Genomic DNA, 20,876 nt, shown 5'->3' on the forward strand with positions numbered 1-20,876 from the left:
CATAGAAGTCAAAGTGAGTTGGGTTTCTTCGTGGAGTTCTATGGAGCCTGGAGGTAAAGATGCTGCAGGCGGCCAGGAGAGAAGAGTCCGGTTGGATCCAAGGGTGGATCGAAGATGTAGAGTACCTGAAAGCAGAGGGGACAGAGTCTGGGTCACTAGCCAGTGACCAGGATGGAACCGGAAGGAACCAGGCGATGTCGGGCGCAATCAGGAGGTTGTCGAGAAGGTTGTCTCCGCTACCACGTGGACCCGGGGGCATCGAAGAAGACCAGGAGTCGGACACGGACTGTCCCTCAAAGGCTCTCGCTGTCGGCGGTGTCGGCTTCCGGATTGGAGTCAACAGGCCTTGGCAAATGCAACCCACGCAGGAATCGAAGATGGCTTCTGGTTCAGATCAGCAGGATCTGATGGGCTGCTCCTTTTCAGGGGAGCAAGGTTCAGTCTGGAGCAACCAGACCAGCAGTGTAAATTCAAAGGTTCGTCGTCACTGAGGCCACTAGCCAACGGGCAAGTGACCGGACAGACGCGTCAAGCAGGAAAATGCAACAGGGCCCCACGCAGCACTCGGTGAGTGTGGAGAGGTGATCTTCGGTGCAAAAGCTGCTCGGGGCTGGGGCTTCTCAGTCCCCAATGCACAACTTCGACTGTGCCTCGGGAGCTGCACAGGAAGCACTTCGCAGGCTTTCCAAGATGGCGGTCCCACGTCTCACGTCACCTCCACGGATCTCAGCTTTGCTGTGGCTGTGGATCGAGCTGTTGGATGTCTGGGAATCCAGTTCTTGTTGATCTCTGTTGCTCGAGCTATGGCAGGAGCTGCAACAAAGCAAACTGTTGAGCGCTTGATGGTGCCTGCTTGCACAGGGTGGTCACTCCTTGACCACAAGGGAGATTCTTCAGTCTTCCACGTCGAATGGGATGTCGAAGGGTCCAGAGTTTCATTTCAAAGTTTCAGTCAGGATTATCTAAAGTATATGGACACAGCTCCTACCTTTATTCCAAATCAAGGGGCTGGATTACCTGCTAGGTCCCTCCTATGGGTGGGACCCAGGAAGGGGGTGGTTACACCCCTTTGCCTTTGTCCAGTGCTGGGGCTGGAGTGCCCCAGCACCGGTTTGAACTGGGCTAAGCATGGGACACCTTGTGTGCCCCTGGCAGTGTCTAGTTTCACTCAGCCCTCCCTGCCTCAATCCACTATCTCCTGTATGGGGTGGTGTAACACCTCCCTGTGACAGGAAACCTTTTGTCCAGGCTTCCCCTGCCGGAGTTTTGGTCAACAGCAGGAGGCCAAACTCGTGTCTGTGGCAGGAGCATCCATTTTGTGATGCTGAGGCTCTTGTTAGTTTTAACCGTGTTTAAGTAAAGTAACATGTCTTCTCCCTCTAGGAGGGTGGAATGCTACCCCCGTCGCCAGAACTGGCGAGTGGGTAGTATTACAAAGTGTATGACACCTTACACGACATGTTTTGATAAAGCCAAACCAAAGTTTGCAATAACCGCGAGGATTATAATGCACTTAAGAGTATATGGTATGGCAATACCCTGGAACAGCTATAAGGACATGGTTCCGAAAGCTGCAGACAGGCTCAGCTCATGCTAGAGCACCATCTCACATAAAACCAAGCACTCTGCCTACAGGATTGTTAAGGCCTGCCATAGGAGTGACTTATAGGTGTATATGTGTCCAGATTTAGGTTTAGACATAGGTATACTATATCTAAGCAAGGGGTGATTACACAACCTTGCCCCAGCTGAGTGATCAGCCAGTTGTGTCAGTTTGGATGGCCAGCCAGGAATGGCAAAAGATATGCTGCAGCCCCTGGTAGGCCTTGGGTGCACCTCGGCCCTGGGTACCTATAGTACCCTGTACAGGGGCTGATAAGGTGACTCAATATCCAATTAGGTATGTACCTAGGGTACATGGAGTCCATTTTACAGAGAGAGCAGATAGCCTGGGGCCCTGATTAGCAGGGTCCCAGGCCAACTAAGTCGAAAACCAGCTAAACACAACGCAAAAAATCTGGGGTAACCATAGTCAGATATCCATCCTCCTACATTAAGTCAGTGAATTCTTCATTGAAGGCAGGGCAGTCACCTGGTGGGTGATAAATGGCATGAAACCTGAAAGGAAGTTGTGCTGTACATGAAGTTCCAGAGAGAGGTATTCGAATGTGAAGAGCTTCTGGGAAGTTCCTTGAGTTGAAGGGAGTTTCTGAAGATAGCTGCAATTCCTCCCCCAACTTTACCCACTCTATTATTCCTGATAATAAGTCTGGGGGGAGCAGAAGATCAAGAATAGTTTGTGAGGTGTCATTGAACCAGGTCTCAGTGAGGAAAAGTAGATCGAAATTGTAGTAAATGATGGTGTATGAGATTTCCAGCTCATGTTTTGTTGCAGATCTGCAGTTGTGAAGCAAACAGCGCAGCTCTGAGATGACTGTTTTGGTGAAGAGAGTGGCAGGGCTTTTAGTAGAGATAGGGGTTATGTTCCTGGAGGTTGCTGCCTGGGTTGTAGATGGCTGGCGTTTTTTTCAGACCAGGGAGATTTTTGATATAGTGCAATGATTTGTGTTGTGTGGAGAAGAGAAGATGGGGGTGTTAGAGGCATTGTAGCTAGCCAGTAAATTGGAAATATCTGTTGGGCAGAGATTGTGTGCGGCTCTTTTTGGACGTGGGGAGAGAGTACTCCTCAGGGTAAGGAGTTTGGGGTATTGTGTACTAGCCAGGTGGAGTTGGGAGTCGGATACTGTAGAAATTTTAGAACTTAAGTGGGAGATGGTGGCTTCATGCTAAGAGATACAGGAGATGAGGTGGCCTAGTTTATTTTCTAAGATGAGCAGAGCTGAGCACGGAATGTTATGTTGCTCGATAAGGGTGACAGGTTCTGAGGGGAGTTCAACTTGAGAGGTAGAGTGAGGAAGTGGGGAGGAATGAAGAAGTCGTGGGTATTGGATTATGATGTTGAGGGTGTAGTGTTAAGTGATGTTGGTTCGAAATAAGTGTGGGTGCTACTGTGGGGTAGAAAATGTTTTCAGGGCATTCATTGAAAGACAAAGATGTATTGTGTATTAAATGAGGTTGCGTAGGGTGAAGGCTGTGGTGGGATGAAGGTATGTCGGGAGGGGAGAGATGGGAGTCGAATAAGACAGGGAGTCAGAGGAGTTGAATATAGAAGGGAGGGTCGATGGCAAGTGAGCTAGGTAGTGTGTGTGTGTGGGGACCGGAGACATGAGCAATGAGGCAAATTGTCCAGGAGGGTAGATGTATAATGTGGGTGGTTCTTCATGGTTAGAGAAAAGGATAGGGGAAATGTAGAGGTTGCCATAGGGGAGCTGCCCCACCATTGTTCAGAGTGCCAGATCACTCAGCATCATCCTTGATAATTGTCTAAATCTTCACAGCCACATAGTAGCCATGGCCAACAGCGCACAATACCAACTTAGGCAAGGGGCATCAGACAATGGATTATAGAACAAGATCTCAATACAATTCTCTAGTTCTCTCTATACTAGACTATGGAATTGCCCTTCTCTCAGACAATCCCAATGTTCACCTAGTCCCACTGAGAGCAGCACTACATGAACCAGCACACTTCTTCTTAGGTCTCAAAAAATGTCCTTCTTCAATGCAGAGACCAAAATACTCGCTAAAGTCTTAGCAGGCAGACTATTATGTTATATCAACAAATTGGTACATCCTGACTAATCTGGCTTCATGCCTGGGAGGAACAAGGCGCTCAACCTACGTCGACTTCAAGGGGTGATGGTGTAAAAAGACACCATCCGAGAGAAAGCACTAGTCCTCACTCTGGATTCAAGTATGGCCTTTGATACAATCAAATGGCCATACCTATTTGCAGTCCTGGAACGTATGTGGTTTGAGTCCAAATTCAAGACTTGGGTCCACCTTTATACATTGTCATGAATTCATGCTCCCTCCTAGAAGAAAACCGCTGTATCCAGCGCACCGCAAGTGGCGCGGACTACAGATCCCAGAAGGCTTAGCGGGACACGCGATTTGGTAACACAGGATCTCACGCTGCAGAATGCGGTAGGACCGCTTACTTAAGGAGGAGACCGAAAGGACGCTGCGTCGGATATTCGGAAATCACACCGATGTACCCTGCAGCTGAGTTCGTTTCATCGGGAACCATGCGGCTATTGAGGAACCATCGGAGAACGGAGGTAAGCTTGGAAACGCTCGCTATCTGCCCCATGTCTCCCAACCCATCTTAACAGCTGGAGAACTCTGCGGGGTTGCGCTCCTGACTCGGACGAGTCAGTGCAGTTCATAGCAAGGTACAGGCGGAGGCTGGTGGGAGCGGTAGCTCTCAGCCCCGTCTGTGGGTCTGTAACCACGAACTTGGTCTATGGAGGTTGGTGCAAGCCGACGCTCCCAACCCCCGTACTGTGGTTACACTTGGCATTACGCTGAGACGCACACAGGGAGGTGTTTGCCGCGTCTCAGCGAAGAGGAGAGAAGAGGCAGGAGGCGCGATCGAGCGGCTACTCTCGGCCCCACTCTTCCGTATTGTTGGTTTTGGTGTTCGTTATCAGAGCACAGGAGGCGCACACCACAGAGGTGTTTGCGGCGTCTCCGTGCTGCAGGGCTGTGCAGAGGGGCCAGTTTTAGAGGAACAGGTGGAGCAGCTGCTCCCTGTACTCTCGTCAGAACTAGTGGTGGAGAGCCCGGCGGGGTGACTCCCACGTCCCTCAACACCCCTACTCTGCCACAAACAATGTACAACCCATCACAGCTGTCGAGGCGCATTGTCGGCCGCTAATTAGCATAGTGCCCTCCGTTGGAGTACATCGGGACCGGTGTACATGCGGAGGACGGTGAGAGCCTCCGGTGCTGTGATTGGGTATCGTATTTTGACTGGAGGTTCCAGTTGTATTACTTTTGCTGCTTTATTTGTTTTGCCTAAACCTCACCATTAAATACACAACATTTATCTGGGTGTCTTGTGTTCTGTGGGTGTCTGTCCCCGATCCCAGGAGCGCCAGGTCGTTACAGAATATCCGACCTCTACAAACCATAACTATCCCCTGGTCGGGTGACAGGCATGGCCACATTGGATGAGGTGATGGCTGCTTTGGCTACGTTACAAATCGAGCTAACGGCATCTAGGCAGGAAACCGCTGATGTGAGGGCTAGTCTGGATGCTATGCAGAGGGACCCTCTGATGCCTGGTCCTACCACCACGCCCCATGCCCCTGCGGTGGTGGTAGAGTTGCCTGTCTCCATCCCGTTGGCAACACCAGAGAGGTACAGCGGGGACCCCAACACGGTGCAGGTATTCCTCACGCAGGTGGCACTGCATCTATCATGCAAACCAAAGGCCTTTCCTACCAGCCAAGCTAGGGTGGCCTTTCTTCTCTCATATTTGGCCGGGGACGCGGCACAATGGGCAGTCCCTCTGGTGAGCAGGGATGACCCCCTTTTGTGTGACTGGGGGGCATTCCGCGAGGAGTTCCTCAGAGTCTTCGACCGTAGGGCGGACTCATACACCGCTGACCGAGAGATGCTAGAGCTGAAACAGGGCAACAATGACTTGTTACAATACCTCAATGCGTTCTGAAGGCTGGTGGCTGAAACCAAGTGGCCTATCGCCAAACAAACCGCTCTCTTTCACCAGGGACTGTGCGATGAGCTCAAGGACGTAGTGGCTCAAATAGACCCCCAACCCAAGACCTGTGAAGGCCTCATCAGTCTGGTGCTTCGTTTGGACCACAGGCTCAGTGAAAGAAAAGGAGACCCCAAGAAGAAAGGGAAGGCACTGCCTTCATATGTCTCGATGGGGAGCCCAGAAACCAGCTCCGCCGCCAAGACAGAGCCAATGGACATAGGAGCCATAAGGGCTAGCCTTACTGCCTCAGAAAAGGAGTCATGCCGTAAACAGGGTCTTTGCCTGTACTGCGGCAAGAAAGGACATTATGTCCGCGAGTGTCCTGCCAAGCCAAAGAACAGCCGGTACCGGAACAACAGGTCCGGGACGGCCGTAGTGGACGTACCGGTGGAAAACTGACGGACTCCAGGACTAAGGAAGGGGCCTCTTGGAGTCACACCTACATCCCTTCCCTGTCTAGCTTAGACCGAAAGGGGCAACATCACTTGTTCATCACGGTGCACGTGGGGGTCCAGGATCAATGGATCCCTGTAGTGGCCATGGTGGATTCAGGGGCCACAGGCCTCTTCATGGATCATAATGAAGCACAGAGATTGGGACTCACTCTCCTTCCCAAACTAAAACCCGAAGACGTATATGCAGTAGACGGGAGACGTCTAGTGACCGGACCCATCGGGCATCATACGGGAGAGCTGCCAGTGAAGTACGGAAAATGGTATAAGGAAACGATCGATTTTAGCATCATCAGAGCACCACAGTACGGAGTCATATTGGGTCTGCCATGGCTCCAAAAGCACAATCCTTCGGTGGATTGGACAACGCACGACATCGAGATGACTTCCCCGTTTTGTAGACAACGGTGCGGCATGTGTCAGGAACCCCACGACACCCGTCAGAATGGAGGTCATACTGTTGCCACAGCAGCCGAGAAATCCGTTACGCTTCCCAGCGTCTACCACGGCTACGGGGATGTCTTTGACGAAGTAAGGGCGGAGGTGCTCCCTCCACACAGGGTGTACGATTGCCAGATCGACTTGGTTCCGGGAGCAAGTGTTCCCAGCGGCAGACTGTATGCCCTGACCGAGCCCGAAAACATACTGCGTTCTTATCTGGACAAACTCCTAGGGCTAGGCTTCATCAGACCATCCAAGTCTCCGGCCGCATCACCCCTCTTTTTCATCCCAAAAGCCAACAGAGAATTAAGGGCGTGTGTAGACTTTAGGGCATTGAACGCCATAACCATCAAGAACAGATACCCCCTACCACTCATAAGCGTTCTCCTGGAACAGGTAAAAAAGGCCCGGGTTTACACTAAGCTGGATCTCAAGGGGGCATACCATCTTGTGCGAATGAGGGACGGCGACGAGTGGAAGACCGCCTTCAAGACCCGGTTCGGCCTTTTTGAGTACCTCGTCATGCCGTTCGGTCTCTGCAACGCCCCTGCGGCCTTCCAGTTCTTCCTCAACGAGGTGTTCCGGGATGTGTTAGACATATACGTAGTCGTATATATCGATGATATCCTCATCTACTCTGACACAGACGAGGACCATGTACGACACGTTTCATCGGTGCTCCAGAAACTGAGGGAGAACATGCTGTACTGCAAACTCAGCAAATGCGATTTTCACGTTACATCAGAGGAATTCCTCGGGGTGATGCTGAGCCAAGATGGCCAGGAGATGGCGGAGCGCAAGATCAGAGCGGTGGAGGAATGGCCGGTTCCACGGGGTGTAAAGGACGTCCAGAGCTTCATCGGCTTCGCCAACTTTTACAGGCGTTTTATCGAGGGATTTTCGGGATTGGTGGCCCCGATCACTCAGCTACTAAGGAAATCCCAGGTGTTCTTGTGGAACCAGGAGGCGCAAGACGCCTTCGTTGCCCTGAAGAAAGCCTTCGGTACAGCCCCGGTGTTGGCTCACCCAGACCCGGTACTTCCATATGTAGTGGAGGCAGATGCATCTGAAGTGGCACTGGGTGCCATACTGTCCCAACGGAATCCAGAAACAGGGCTGCTACATCCCGTAGCGTATATGTCCAGGAAACTGAACGACGCGGAGCGCAACTACCATATCGCGGAGAAAGAACTCCTAGCGATCAAGGACGCTTTCACTGAGTGGTGGTATCTGCTGATGGGGGCCCGACACGTGGTCACGGTGTATACGGACCACAGGAACTTCCAGTTCATGACGGCAACCCGGCACCTTTCTCCCCGTCAGTTGAGGTGGATGATCTTTTTCTCTGGATTCAACTTCCACATTACATATCGGCCGGGATCCGAGAACAGGAAAGCGGACGCGCTATCAAGGCAGTCGGACACCAAGGACCTCAGGCCTGTCACTGAGCACTCCATCATTCCCCCCAGGTGGTCTTGGGGGTTATACAACCTGATACGTTCCTCAGGGGCATCCAGAGAGGGATCCGTTCATTCACGTGGATGAGGTGGCTCCTCAGTCACCGGGAATGGCGGTTGACTGATGGAATTCCTGTGAAAGGCTGCTGTATGCTGCTACCTACGCCTAGACTCCAGAGACAGGCCTTCGAGTGGTGCCATGTGTCGCCATGTGCGGGTCATCTGGGTTTTGAGAAAATGGTGGCCAGCCTGGGAAGGCAGTTTTGGTGGCCAGCCATGAGAGCGGACGTTCAGAAATGGGGTTCGGCCTGTTCCATCTGTGCCTCCATGAAAGCCGATCACAGACGGTCGCAAGGGCTCCTCCAACCCCTTCCCACGCCCAATAGACCGTGGGAGAACATATCACTGGATTTTATCGTGGGTCTGCCAGTGGATCAGGGGAAGACGGCTATCCTGGTAGTGGTGGACTACCTCACTAATATGGGGCACTTCATCGCGTGCAAGCAGGTCCCTTCGGCAGGAGAACTGGCATCGTTGTTGTTAAAGAACATTGTGAGACTGCACGGCCTGCCCAGTGTGATCGTGTCTGATAGGGGATCACAGTTCACCGCCCAGTTCTGGAGGACGTGGTGTTCGGCGTTGCACGTCAAGTCAGCCCTATCCACGAGCTATCACCCCCAGACGGACGGCCAAACGGAACGCCTGAACCAGTCGCTCAAACAGTATCTATGCTGTTTTGTGGAGCAGGGGAAAGAGGAATGGGTGGACATGCTTTGGATCGCGGAAGTAGCCTACAACATCGCCACACACAGTTCCACCATGGCAACTATGGACACCCTCCCAGGTTCTTGCCGTTTGTCCACCCTGTAAAGGAAGATAAGTTACCCGCAACAGCCGAGAGGGTGGCTCACATCAAGGAAACATTGGTACGTTCCCGTGCTTCACTGGAGGAGGCCAAGGCACGGTACAAAACTATGGCAGACAGGAGAAGAAGGCCTGGGCCTATGTACAAGGCGGGTGACTATGTCTGGATCTCCATGAGGAACATGCGATTCAGAAAACGTAGCGTGTTCCATCCCAGATTCATGGGCCCTTATCGTATCACCAAGTGCATCAGCCCTGTGAACGTGAAAGTTTGCTTGCCCCAGTCCTTACGGATCCACCCCGTTTTCCACGTTTCTTTGTTGAAACCCTCGACTTCTCCAAAGCAGGTGTCACCTGTGCCGGTGAGTGTGGATTCGGAGGTGGAATACGAGGTAGCGGGCATCCTGGATTCTAAGTGGCATTGGGGCAAGCTGTGGTACCTCGTGGAGTGGAAAGGGTATGGCCCGGAGGAGCAGTCATGGGAACCGCCTGCTGGGGTTCACGCGCCTCGTTTGGTGTCTTCTTTTCATCGCCGTTTCCCTTCCTGTGCTGGCCCTGTTGGGAGGAGTTGAGGGAGGGAGGATGTACTGTCATGAATTCCTGCTCCCTCCTAGAAGAAAACCGCCGTATCCAGCGCGCCGCAAGACTACAGATCCCAGAAGGCTTAGCGGGACACGCGATTAGGTAACTCAGGATCTCACGCTGCAGAATGCGGTAAGACCGCCTACTTAAGGAGGAGACCGAAAGGACGCTGCGTTGGATATTCGGAAATCACACCGACGTACCCTGCAGCTGAGTTCGTTTCATCGGGAACCGTGCGGCTATTGAGGAATCATCGGAGAACGGAGGTACGCTTGGAAACGCTCGCTATCTGCCCCGTGTCTCCCAACCCATCCTAACAGCCGGAGAAATCTGCGGGGTTGCGCTCCTGACTCGGACGAGTCAGTGCAGTTCATAGCAAGGTACAGGCGGAGGCTGGTGGGAGCGGTAGCTCTCAGCCCCGTCTGTGGGTCTGTAACCACGAACTTGGTCTACGGAGGTCGGTGCGAGCCGACGCTCCCAGCCCCCGTACTGTGGTTACACTTGGCATTATGCTGAGACGCATACCGGGAGGTGTTTGCCGCGTCTCAGCGAAGAGGACAGAAGAGGTAGGAGGCGCGATCGAGTGGCTGCTCTCGCCCCCACTCTTCCGTATTGTTGGTTTTGGTGTTTGTTATCAGAGCACAGGAGACGCACACCACGGAGGTGTTTGCGGCGTCTCCGTGCTGCAGGGCTGTGCAGAGGGGCCAGTTCTAGAGGAACAGGTGGAGCGGCTGCTCCCTGTACTCTCGTCAGAACTAGTGGTGGTTCACCGACTGCTACGTGAACGTGTACTCCTTTGATACAGCAATGCTGTAACGAAGACTTGCTGCAGTGCCTCCAGTTTCCCGTGGTGCGGCCGGGCTTGGCTCGGCCCCCCCCTGGCAGCAAACGACCGGCCGGGCTTGGCTCCGCCGGTCGCACGCCAGAGACTGCAATCCCCAGGGGAAATTGGGCACGTGACTAGCCAGCGCGCCAGGAGGCGCATTTAACAGCGGCAGAGCCTTCGTCCCGCGAGGACGCGTGAGGGACGCGCCGGACTAAGCCCGGACAAAGGGCGGGCCCTCTGTGGCCCTCAGTGGCCGAAGTAGGCTGGGCTGGGCCCACTTATTAACATTTTTATTTTATTTTGTTTGTAAATATCTTGTGTTTAGCAATACATGGTATAATATATCAGCTTAGTCTTTTTCCTTCTATACAGGAACTTATCGAAACTCACCTCCATTTATTTAAACTTTTAGTGTAATCTGTTATTAATTGTATTCATCGGGACTACGTTTCTCTTTCTACTATAAGCACAAGGATGACTGCTAAAAAGTTACGTTCAGGGAGAATATTGGGGGGAAGGTCCTGTATGAAGACACGATCTAACCCACTCAGAAACAGGGCTGCCACTAATCTGCTATTAAAGGGTCAATGTCAGCTGTTGAATCTTTGGGAAAAATCCCAGGATAAGGCTTTGTTAAACTCTGCGAACAAGGCTTCTGATATAGATTCTCCATCTGGCATAAACCCTGTGGTGATTAAGAAGGTTCCTCTTCCGTTGAATGAAGATTGTTCTGGCTCCTTGATTTTTGAGGAGCCTTGCCCAGTGTCTGCCGCAATAACTAGTGTTATCAAGTCACCTGTTTCCAGTTCAGAAGACGGCCAACAAAAGAAAAAGGTAGCCTCAACCCTTGAAGTGTCATATTCTAATGTTCCAAGAGGAGATTCACCGTCAAACGGGGAAGTGAGGGGGGACTCTCATTTGTCGAGTATTGACCTGGAGTTATGCGGCCGATACTTAGCTGATGTTTCTCTGAAACCATTAGAAACGATCAAGTCCCCTATTGGAGTCACCCCATCTGGACTTTTGCTTTATAGTAGTACCCCCTCCATAAAATCGCAAGATATTTCCTCACAGTATAATATATCGAAGAGCCCATTGCTTAACATCTCTGGCATTGGTCCTTTAGGTCTTCCAGGCTCTGATAAATTGGAAAAACCTATTTCTGAATCTATGATTGCATTGGAACATTTGTTGGCATCCATTTTACTGTTATTTTTTTTTTTTTTTTTTTTTTTTTTTTTTTTTTAAAAACCTTTATTTGAGCAAGCAGAAATGTACAAGGATGGGCCTACAACCACACGGGCCAGCCGCTAAAAAGGAGTAGACACATATCACATATGCCCGCAGAGGTAACCGTCAATCAACAATGCAATACTCCACATTATATACAGGACCAAAACAGGTTTTATATATATGAAAAAACAAACATACAGAAAGGCGAGAGTGTATCACTGAAGGTCAGCCCAAGGGACGCAAGGGGGGGACAGCAGCGGAGGTGCAGTAGTAATATCCTAAGCACTAAGGAGTTTGGAGTGGGGGGGGGGAGGGGGGCAGAGATCAGGAAGAAGAAGGGGGGAAGAGCCGGAGACACCAGCTCAGTCCCTATATGAAGATTCCGGGAACGCTAGCCTAAGGAGATAGGGTAATCTCGATAGTGTCCACAAGGGGAGGAGTACAAATGTCGCCACGGTATTCGTTCCATTGACCCCACACCTTCACCCATGCCCTGGGTCTACCCCTTGCCACATAGACAGTTTTCTCACGGAACATGGACCAATCCATATTATCCTCCCATTGCGAGAGGGCAGGGGGCCTGGAGGCCCCCCAGAGTTGCGCAATATCTCGCTTCGCAATCATATAGCCCAGGGTGGCCCATCTAGTCTGTGCCACCGAATAGTCCGTGGGCTCCCAAACATTCAAAAGACAGCGACGAGGTTCCGGTCGCAAGGATATCCCTGTCACCACAGTCATCAGATCAAGCACGGCCACCCAATAAGCAGCCACCATCGGGCACTCCCAAAGAATATGCAGGAAAGTAGCACGCACACCACATCCACGCTTACACAGTCCATCGGAGGAAAAGCCCATCACCATCAGTCGCGGTCCCGTCACGTACACCCGATGAAGGATCTTCAATTGGACCAGACGGAGTCGAGCCGGTATAGCCACCTCCTTCGGAGAGGAGAGGGCCGATTGCCAATCCTCATCATCAAGTTCCAACCCATCTCCCATCCACTGTTCCCGAAGTCGGGCCAATAAGTCAGTCCGATTGTTAATCAACTTTTTATAGATCAGGGAGATAGTGCTATCAGGAAGATGTTCGTCAAGGATACGGTCTTCAAGTGGGGAAGAGTCAGGCGGAATCTCACCAGGAGCAAACACCGAAACCAAAGCGTGCCTGACCTGTAAATAACGAAAGAATTCCCGACTACTCAGGCCGTAGTCAGCCTGGAGGGCCTGAAACGGGCGCACAGAACCCTTAGAATATACATCCCCCACTTTAGAGATCCCAATCAAGTCCCAACGGTTAAAACCCTTGGAAGACCAAAGACCGCCCAGACGTTCCGAAGCATAAAGCGGCGTCGCCAACGTCAAGCGATCCTCCCAGCCCAGGCTCACATTCGCAGCACGCCACACTGTCAAAGCAGTCAAAGTAGGTCCCACAAGATGGCGCCCAGCGGAGCGAGAATAGAGCACTCTATTAAAGTCACCTCCCGGAAGCTGAAGTTTATCCATCTCAAACGCCGGATTACGACCCGGAGAGAACATAGCGTGATTAATAGCGGACAGATGGGAAGCCCAGTAGTATCTCTTAATATCGGGGAGCGCCATGCCCCCATCGTACCACGGGATGGAAAGTTTCGCGAGAGCAATGCGCGGTCGCCCATCCCAAATAAGTTGCCTCTGGAGGCTCTCAATCTCCCGAAAATAGGTCTTGGGGATAGGATCATAATAATTCTGGAGAGCGTAGAGAAACCGCGGTAGTGACATCATCTTAAACAGGGCCGCCCGACCCAGTGGAGACAGGGGAAGTTTGCGCCAGCGGGCAACGTCCAAACGGAGCCTAAGCAACGGGGGAAGGAGATTACGATCAAAACGAAGGGACGGGTCCAAGGTAACGAAAACCCCCAAGTATTTGAAACCATCCCGGACCACCTGAAGAGGAAGTCTACTCGGCAACGGAGGCAAGATACCAGACAAAACGTATACACAGGATTTAGACCAGTTGATGACGAGGCCTGAGTTAGCGCCAAAGGACGCAAGAACGTCAAATAAGACAGATAAAGACTTGCGAGGAGAAGTAAGATACAAGAGGATGTCGTCCGCATAAAGCGAGACGCGGTCCTCGAAGTCCGGGGCCCAACGAATACCTTTAAGGGACGGTTCCCAACGGAGCCAGGCCGCCAACGGTTCAAGAGCGAGCGCAAACAAAAGAGGGGACAAGGGGCAACCCTGACGGGTACCCCTGCCCAAGGAGAAGGGGGCCGACACTCTACCGTTCACTACAACTTGCGCCAGAGGTTCCGCGTACAACAACCTAACCCAGCTAATAAACTCGCACCCGAATCCAAATTTCTCAAGTGTTGCCCATAAATAGGGCCACTCCACAGTATCAAAGGCCATCGAGGCATCCAGGGACGCCAAAATGGCCGGTTCAGTCAAAAGCCCCGCCCTCGCCAGCGCGCCGTGAAGGCGACGTAAATTCAGAGCAGTGTTGCGATGCGGGATAAAGCCAGATTGATCCGGATGGACCAACTCCCCAAGAACCGAAAGGAGACGGGTCGCCAAAAGTTTAGCCAACACCTTAGGTTCAACATTTAATAGGGATATGGGCCTATACGAGGAACAGAGGTCACGCGGTTTACCCTCTTTGGGAATGACGACGATTGTCGCCAGACGCTGATCATAAGGAAGTATGTTCCGCTCACGAGATTCTAGAAACATGGCGCGGAGATACGGCGCCACCTTATCGGGGCGTAATTTGTACAACTCAATAGGCAAACCGTTCGGGCCCAGTGCTTTGCCCGAACGGAGCGATCGAACTGCATTGGCTATCTCATCATTCGTAAAAGGGGAGTCCAAAGCAATACGGTCCAAGTCGGTGACACAGGGCAAAGAGATATCACGCAGAAGAAGGCGGGAGTCAGCAACATCCCTCACAGACACGGGAGCATATACCACACGGAAATATTCCGCGAAACGATCAACAATGGCGGTCGGATCAATCACATTCTCACCACTCGCAGACTGAATCACGGGCACCACACGATTAACTCTTTCTTTCTTGTCCAACCACGCTAGGAGTTTGCCCGCCTTGTCACCCACATCGTACAATCTGCCCTGCTGTTCACGAAACATCACCTTTGCAGCGTCAGTGACCAGAGATTTATATGCAAACTGTTTTAGACCCAGGGCATGGAGTTTCTCAGGCGTGACACCAGATTCCAACTCGTCCTCCAAAGCAGAGATCTCCCCCTCAAGGTCCACCACCTCCTTCCTCCCTGCCCTCTTAGCTTCAACAATCAAGGAAAGGGCCTGACCACGAATCACAGTTTTAAAAGCTTCCCACAGGGATACAGCCGAAGAGACCGACCCCTCATTTTCCAGGAAATATGCATCCATGGACTTGAGCAAGAGGGTACGAGTCTCGGGGGAGGAAAGATACCAAGGGTTAATGGGAGCCACTCGGCCCGCCGCCTCTACCCCAACCTCAAAACGAAGCCAGAGCGGCGAATGATCAGAAATACCCCTCGGCAAATGTAAAATCTCGCGAACCGCCGATGATTGGGCTGCGGGCATCAGGAAATAATCCAGCCGGGACAGACTGCCATGGGCCCCAGAATGGAAGGTGTATTGGAGCTGAGTAGGATGCAACAGTCGCCAGCAGTCCACAAGGCCAAAGGTATCTAAAAACCCACCCAACCACTGCTGAGCCTGCGGGGTATCTCTAGGGGGATGGCGATCGTGAAGGCCGGAAAGCACCGAATTAAAATCACCGGCAAGGAAGAGAGTGCCATCAGGGAGATCTAACAAAACACGGCCCAAGTCAGTAAAAGTAGAGGCCTGCAAACCCGGGGGAACATAAACATTGAAGAGAGATAGGGTGCGGCCTTCATATCTACCCACCAGGACAGTATATCTCCCACGGTCATCATGAATCACCTCATCGATAGCCAGGGGGAGGGAGGTTCGAACAAGAATACCCACACCCCTAGATCCGGAGGTGAACCCCGAGTGCGCCACAAGGCGGTAGCCCCATCTATTCATTGCATAACAAACATTACCAATCAAATGGGTTTCTTGCATGAAAACAATGTCCGGTGACAAACGTCGTATACATTTTAAGACCACACTGCGCTTAATACGATCTCCCAGGCCATTAACGTTCCAGGAAAGAAATTTCAACCCTCTACCCCCCATCCCAACCGCCCGAGCCAAGACCCCTCGTCCATGAGCTAGACATCAGAAACAGCAGCAAACACAGGAGCAACTCGCCTTGAAAACAACACACAGAAAAGAAAAAACTTCCCAACCCCCCACCCCCAAACTGAAGAGAAACACCCCCCACCCTGCACCCCTGCAAAAAGCTAAAGAGCCACCCCAACCTGCAGTGTGCCTGTCGCCCAAGAACCCCTATTCTACACAAAGACCCCGGAGGAGGAAAGGTCTCCGTTCCATCCACCCCCCGACCTCAGCAAGAACAAAAATAACAAACGAAAGACAGAGTGATCACAATGTAGAGGGACGCCGGCCAACACCCCTGAGAATGTATTCAAAATCAGACATAAGAGCCGAACAGTTAGATCTCCACACCACCTTCGGCACCACCAGGGTGAGCGGCGGAGTCTGTCTCAGGAGGACGGTCAGGCAATGAGTCCAGCCAGTCATTAACAGCATCTGGCCGATCAAAGAAAAGGGTACGTTCATTGTATTCAACCCGGAGTCTAGTGGGAAAGAGCATGGCGTAACGTAGGCCCCGATCCCGGAGACGTTTCTTGGCACCACGAAACTCCATACGTTGTCTCTGAACCTGTTGGGAAAAGTCCGGGTAAAAGTTCACCGTAGCATTCTCAAAGGCCACCGGGCCCTTCACCCGCGAGGCCTGCAGGATAGCGTCCCGGTCTCTATAATGAAAAAGCTTCGCTACAATGGGTCTCGGCGGGGCTCCCGGCTTGACTTTGCCCCCTGGAACACGATGTGCACGTTCCACCGTGAAAAATTTTGTGAGACCAGAAGGGGCCAAATGATTCAAGACCAGATCCTCAACCAGGAGATCCACCGAGTGGGGTTCAGGGTTTTCCGGTACACCAACCAGGCGAACATTGCAGCGACGCGCCCTATTTTCAAAGTCCTCCAGGCGACGGGTCATGAAGTCGTTCCCCCGACGGAGATTTCCAATCTCTGTTTGGAGCTCCGAGACGTCATTCGTAAGGCTAGAGGATTTAATATCCAGTGATTGTACCCTCTCATTCGTCTTGCCGAGATCAGCACGAATCAGATTCACCTCAATAGCCACGGTGTCAAGTTTGTGGGCCAAGGCCTCGTACTGCAGGCCGATGGATTCCCTCACGCCCGAGATGGCGCCCATGATATCCTGTAGGGAGGGCTCCGCCGACTCTTCCAAAATTCGTTCGGACGCTATACTAGAACCAGGCAGGGCAGCTCCGGGGGACCCCTTAGAATGGGTATAACGGTCCATGACATTTGATTGAACTGGAGCTCCGCGCAGAGGTGTTTTTGTCTTGCGCGTCTCTCTGTCCCCTCTGCCCGCCATTTTGAAGATGCGTCACAGGACAAGCCACCAGGTTCGACGGGCCCGACACCCAAAGTACAGGATCAAAAGTACAGAAAAAGGGGGCACAACTCGGGTAGAGGTCGCCAAGCCCGCAAATAGGTCACATGAAAGCCCAACAGCCGATCTGCCTCCAAGTCTCAGTCGCAACACGACATCCACGTCCGTGGCCCAAGTCAGAACGGAATCGAAACCGAAACTTAGGAAGGGGGGACCCACAAGGCCAGATCTCCTGCCGTTGTTGTTCAATTGCAGGACGGCTACAGTACCGCACCCCGTCCCGGGCGCACCTCAAGGGCGGAGCCCAAAAGTTCAGAGCACCATATCTCAGGAATACGAGATCCAAATCGATTTCTGAAAAGTGCCAGGGTAATCAGCCAAACGTCCCCTACACGAATTCTTGCAAGAAATCAGGATTCAGCCAGGATAAAATGTCGGGAGCGGCGAGGGTCCGGAGAGCGCTGTGCTCAAGCGGCCATCTCGGATGCCCGCCAAGCTCCTCCTCCCATTTTACTGTTATTGGGCAAATTTGTGGGTAGCTCTGATTGTATTTTGGAGTCTGTTACTCAGATATTAAATGTGTTACTATTAAAGCTTCCGGAAAAGGATCGTGTTTTAGATCCTAAGGCGGGATTGCATGGGTCTGAGCCGAGTAGTGACCACTTAGCCGGAAATATTAATCCAGTCCAAAATGATCATGGGGTTATTTCAAAGAATGAGTCCCCTCTAGTACCCACATCTTCTGCATTTAACTGTGTAAGAAATTCTGTTCTTGTAATTGAAGAAGAAAATATGTCTGTTTCTGCTCCAGAACTTGAAAAAGAGCTATTCCCAATTTTTGTGCCCGAAAGTAAGATCATAGGGGGTGTTGAAAAAGTAAATTCTGGAAATCACAGAAAAAATAAAGTGAAAAAGAGAAAACCTATCCGCAGATATAGGAAAAAAAAGCAGAGACAAATAATTTTTGAAGACTCTGTTGTTCCTGATATAATCGAACCTAGTACTCAGGAGCATGTGCATGGGTCCTTGAGTCAGGAAGTTGCCATTCTTTCCTCTGATAATTTGAATCTCTCTGCAATAAATATCATAAATTCTCCTAAATGTACTATCCCTCCTGAAGGAGTTTTCTCCTTAAAAGTAGCAGGTTCAACGATTCTTCCCCCCGCAGTAGAGTGGATAGAGTCAGGACCCATTGTACCTGCGGTTCTTAATCCACTTGCACCTGTTTTTCATACTACAGGTGTCGACGTTACATGGCCTCACCATTTGCCCACAAAAGTATCAGAAGCTTTTGTTGATACATTGACTTTGGATTTTCTATCGTTATTTGATTCGGATCAGCCTTTAAATAGAGCATGGCTACTCAAATGTTTCAAAAGCATAGAGAGTCTAAAGTTAATCCAAACAAATGATATTGACGTAGTTTTCCTATCCGGAACAGCTGCCTCGCCCTATGCCAGGGTAAAGTTCTATTCTAAATTTATAGTAAATCTTATATTACAACAGGCTGAGAATTTTCAGTGTAGGGGAATTGATGTTTTACCTGTTTTTTCTTCTCGTAGAGACAGTTTCCCTTATAATAGACTTCCCCAGCAGGGCAATGGCAAAGATGGGCATACTGCCTCTTATGACGATTTAAAAATATGGGTATCAAAAAATACTCGTCTGGTGACACATGTAATGCCCCCCCTTTTCAGAATAGTCTCCCAATAGAAGATAATCAGCAGTGGAATTGGCTGCCCGGTGCCTTATCTAGTAAAACCACAGATAACCCTAAACTTTTCCAACATCTTTAGCAATAATTTGAAAGTTATCTCTTGGAATGCCGCCGGGATAAACAGTAGCCCTGAGAAATTACAGTACTTATTTTCTCTGAACCCTAGTGTGATTTGCATCCAGGAGACCTGGTGCGCTAGTAGATTGTGTGTAGGGAGAGATTATTTTGTTTTAGAGGCGGTGGCTGTTCCATCGAAGAAAGGGCGTGCAAAAGGGGGAATTGCGTGCCTTTTATCTAATAGATTGAAGTGGAACTTCACCCATTATGTTGATCCCAGTAACTTATTTCAAGCTGTGTCCCTCTGTAGCTTGAATAGCAGGTGAAACTCTAATTCCTTGGTAATAATAAATGTCTATATTCCCCCCGATGAATGTTTTAATATCCTATTGAAGCAAATGTTTTCTTATATTAAGCAGATTAAAGATGTAGAATTTCCCCCACATGTTTTGCTAGTGGGCGATTTTAACTGTAAAGTTTCCAATTCAAGCCTAGAGTTATACAGAAATAAATTTAAAGAAGAAGCCCTTTTTATTCCTCAATCCCTCTTCCCTAGTAAAATTAAAACTAACAAGAGAGGGAAGTTATTGTTAGAAGAACTTTCAGCGGCGGAGGGATTAATAGTGAATGGTAGGCTTCCCTCCGATGTCCCCGCCAGTTATACCCATAGATCTTCCCAAAGTGAGTCAATTCTGGACTATGTAATCACTGATTATTGTACTTTCTCCTTAGTGAAGGATCTGGTGGTCTCGTTGACACAATTTAGCGACCACAACCTGATTACTATAAGCCTGTCTTTCTATCCTCCTGATTCAGATTCATGGTCTTTTGGCAGTGACTTAGTTAACTTTCATAGGGTCTCTGGTAGATGTTTTTGGAATTTTAAAGCCAAGAAAGGCCTGGAGGGCATACTTGGTAAAATAATATCAGAACTGAATGTTTGGCAGGGTTCCGAAATATTCCATTTTGAGAATTTTATGAAAGAGGTCATTTCTGTTGCCAAAGGTCCGAGATTTTCTGGGAAAAGGATTTATGTTCCCAGACCAATTTTCCTTCTAAATAAATAATTTGGTGCGGGAACAATTTTTGTGTAGATCTATCGAAACGAATAAGAAAATATGTTTATTAAAAAGAATGAGAAACAGAATCAGGAAGAAATTTAGAAAAGAAAAAGAAGACTCACTTTGGATAAAACTTCGGGAGGCCGCTGTTTATGGCAAAATAAGACAATTTTGGTCTCTCATTGGCGAGGGCTGTGGAGCAAGAGTTAACTCTCTCCCCATTCCCATTGATGAATTATCATGGGTCACCCATATTTCCAACCTGTATGCTGGGAATATTGCAATGGTAAATTGTAAGGAGTCTACTAAAGAAGATGTGTTTCCTGTTGATTATCCATCGGAAAAAACCATTGAATTGGCCATTAGGGATATGCGCTCCTCCGGAGCAATGGGGCCTGATGAACTTCCCATCTCAGTGTTGAAGCAGGATCCTATTTCATGGAGTAAGATTCTTTTCCCTTTATTTAGATCTTGCTTCATTAGCAAAATTATACCCTCTTCTTGGAAGGGGAGTATATTGGTCCCCCTATTTAAAAAGGGCGATAGGGATAACCCAATGAATTATCGCCAGATAGTTCTCCTGGCTGCCATTGGCAATGTTTTTGCTAAATGTCTCCTCTTTTTAATAACGGATTGGGTTGAGGTGAATCAGATACTACCCCTTGAACAAACCGGCTTTCGCAAGGGGCATGGTACATTAGATAATCTTACAGCCCTTCAGGTTATTACGGACAAATATATAAGAGTTCGGGGGGGGGGTGTATGCGGCTTTTATTGATTTCTCCACAGCCTTTGACAAAGTTGATCGTCCCTTGCTGTGGAGAAAATTGTTTGATTTGGGCATGCCTCCCCTCCTACTAGACCTGGTGCGATCCCTCCATACGGATACCTGGTGCCGAGTGCTACAAGGTGGAGAAAGGGGTCTATCACGGGTTATCCCCTCCATCAATGGATTAAAACAAGGCTGCCTTCTTGCACCTCTGCTCTTCTCCCTGTACAT

Source organism: Lissotriton helveticus, chromosome 9 (genome assembly GCF_964261635.1).
Source record: "Lissotriton helveticus chromosome 9, aLisHel1.1, whole genome shotgun sequence".
NCBI classification, from domain to species: Eukaryota; Metazoa; Chordata; class Amphibia; order Caudata; family Salamandridae; genus Lissotriton; species Lissotriton helveticus.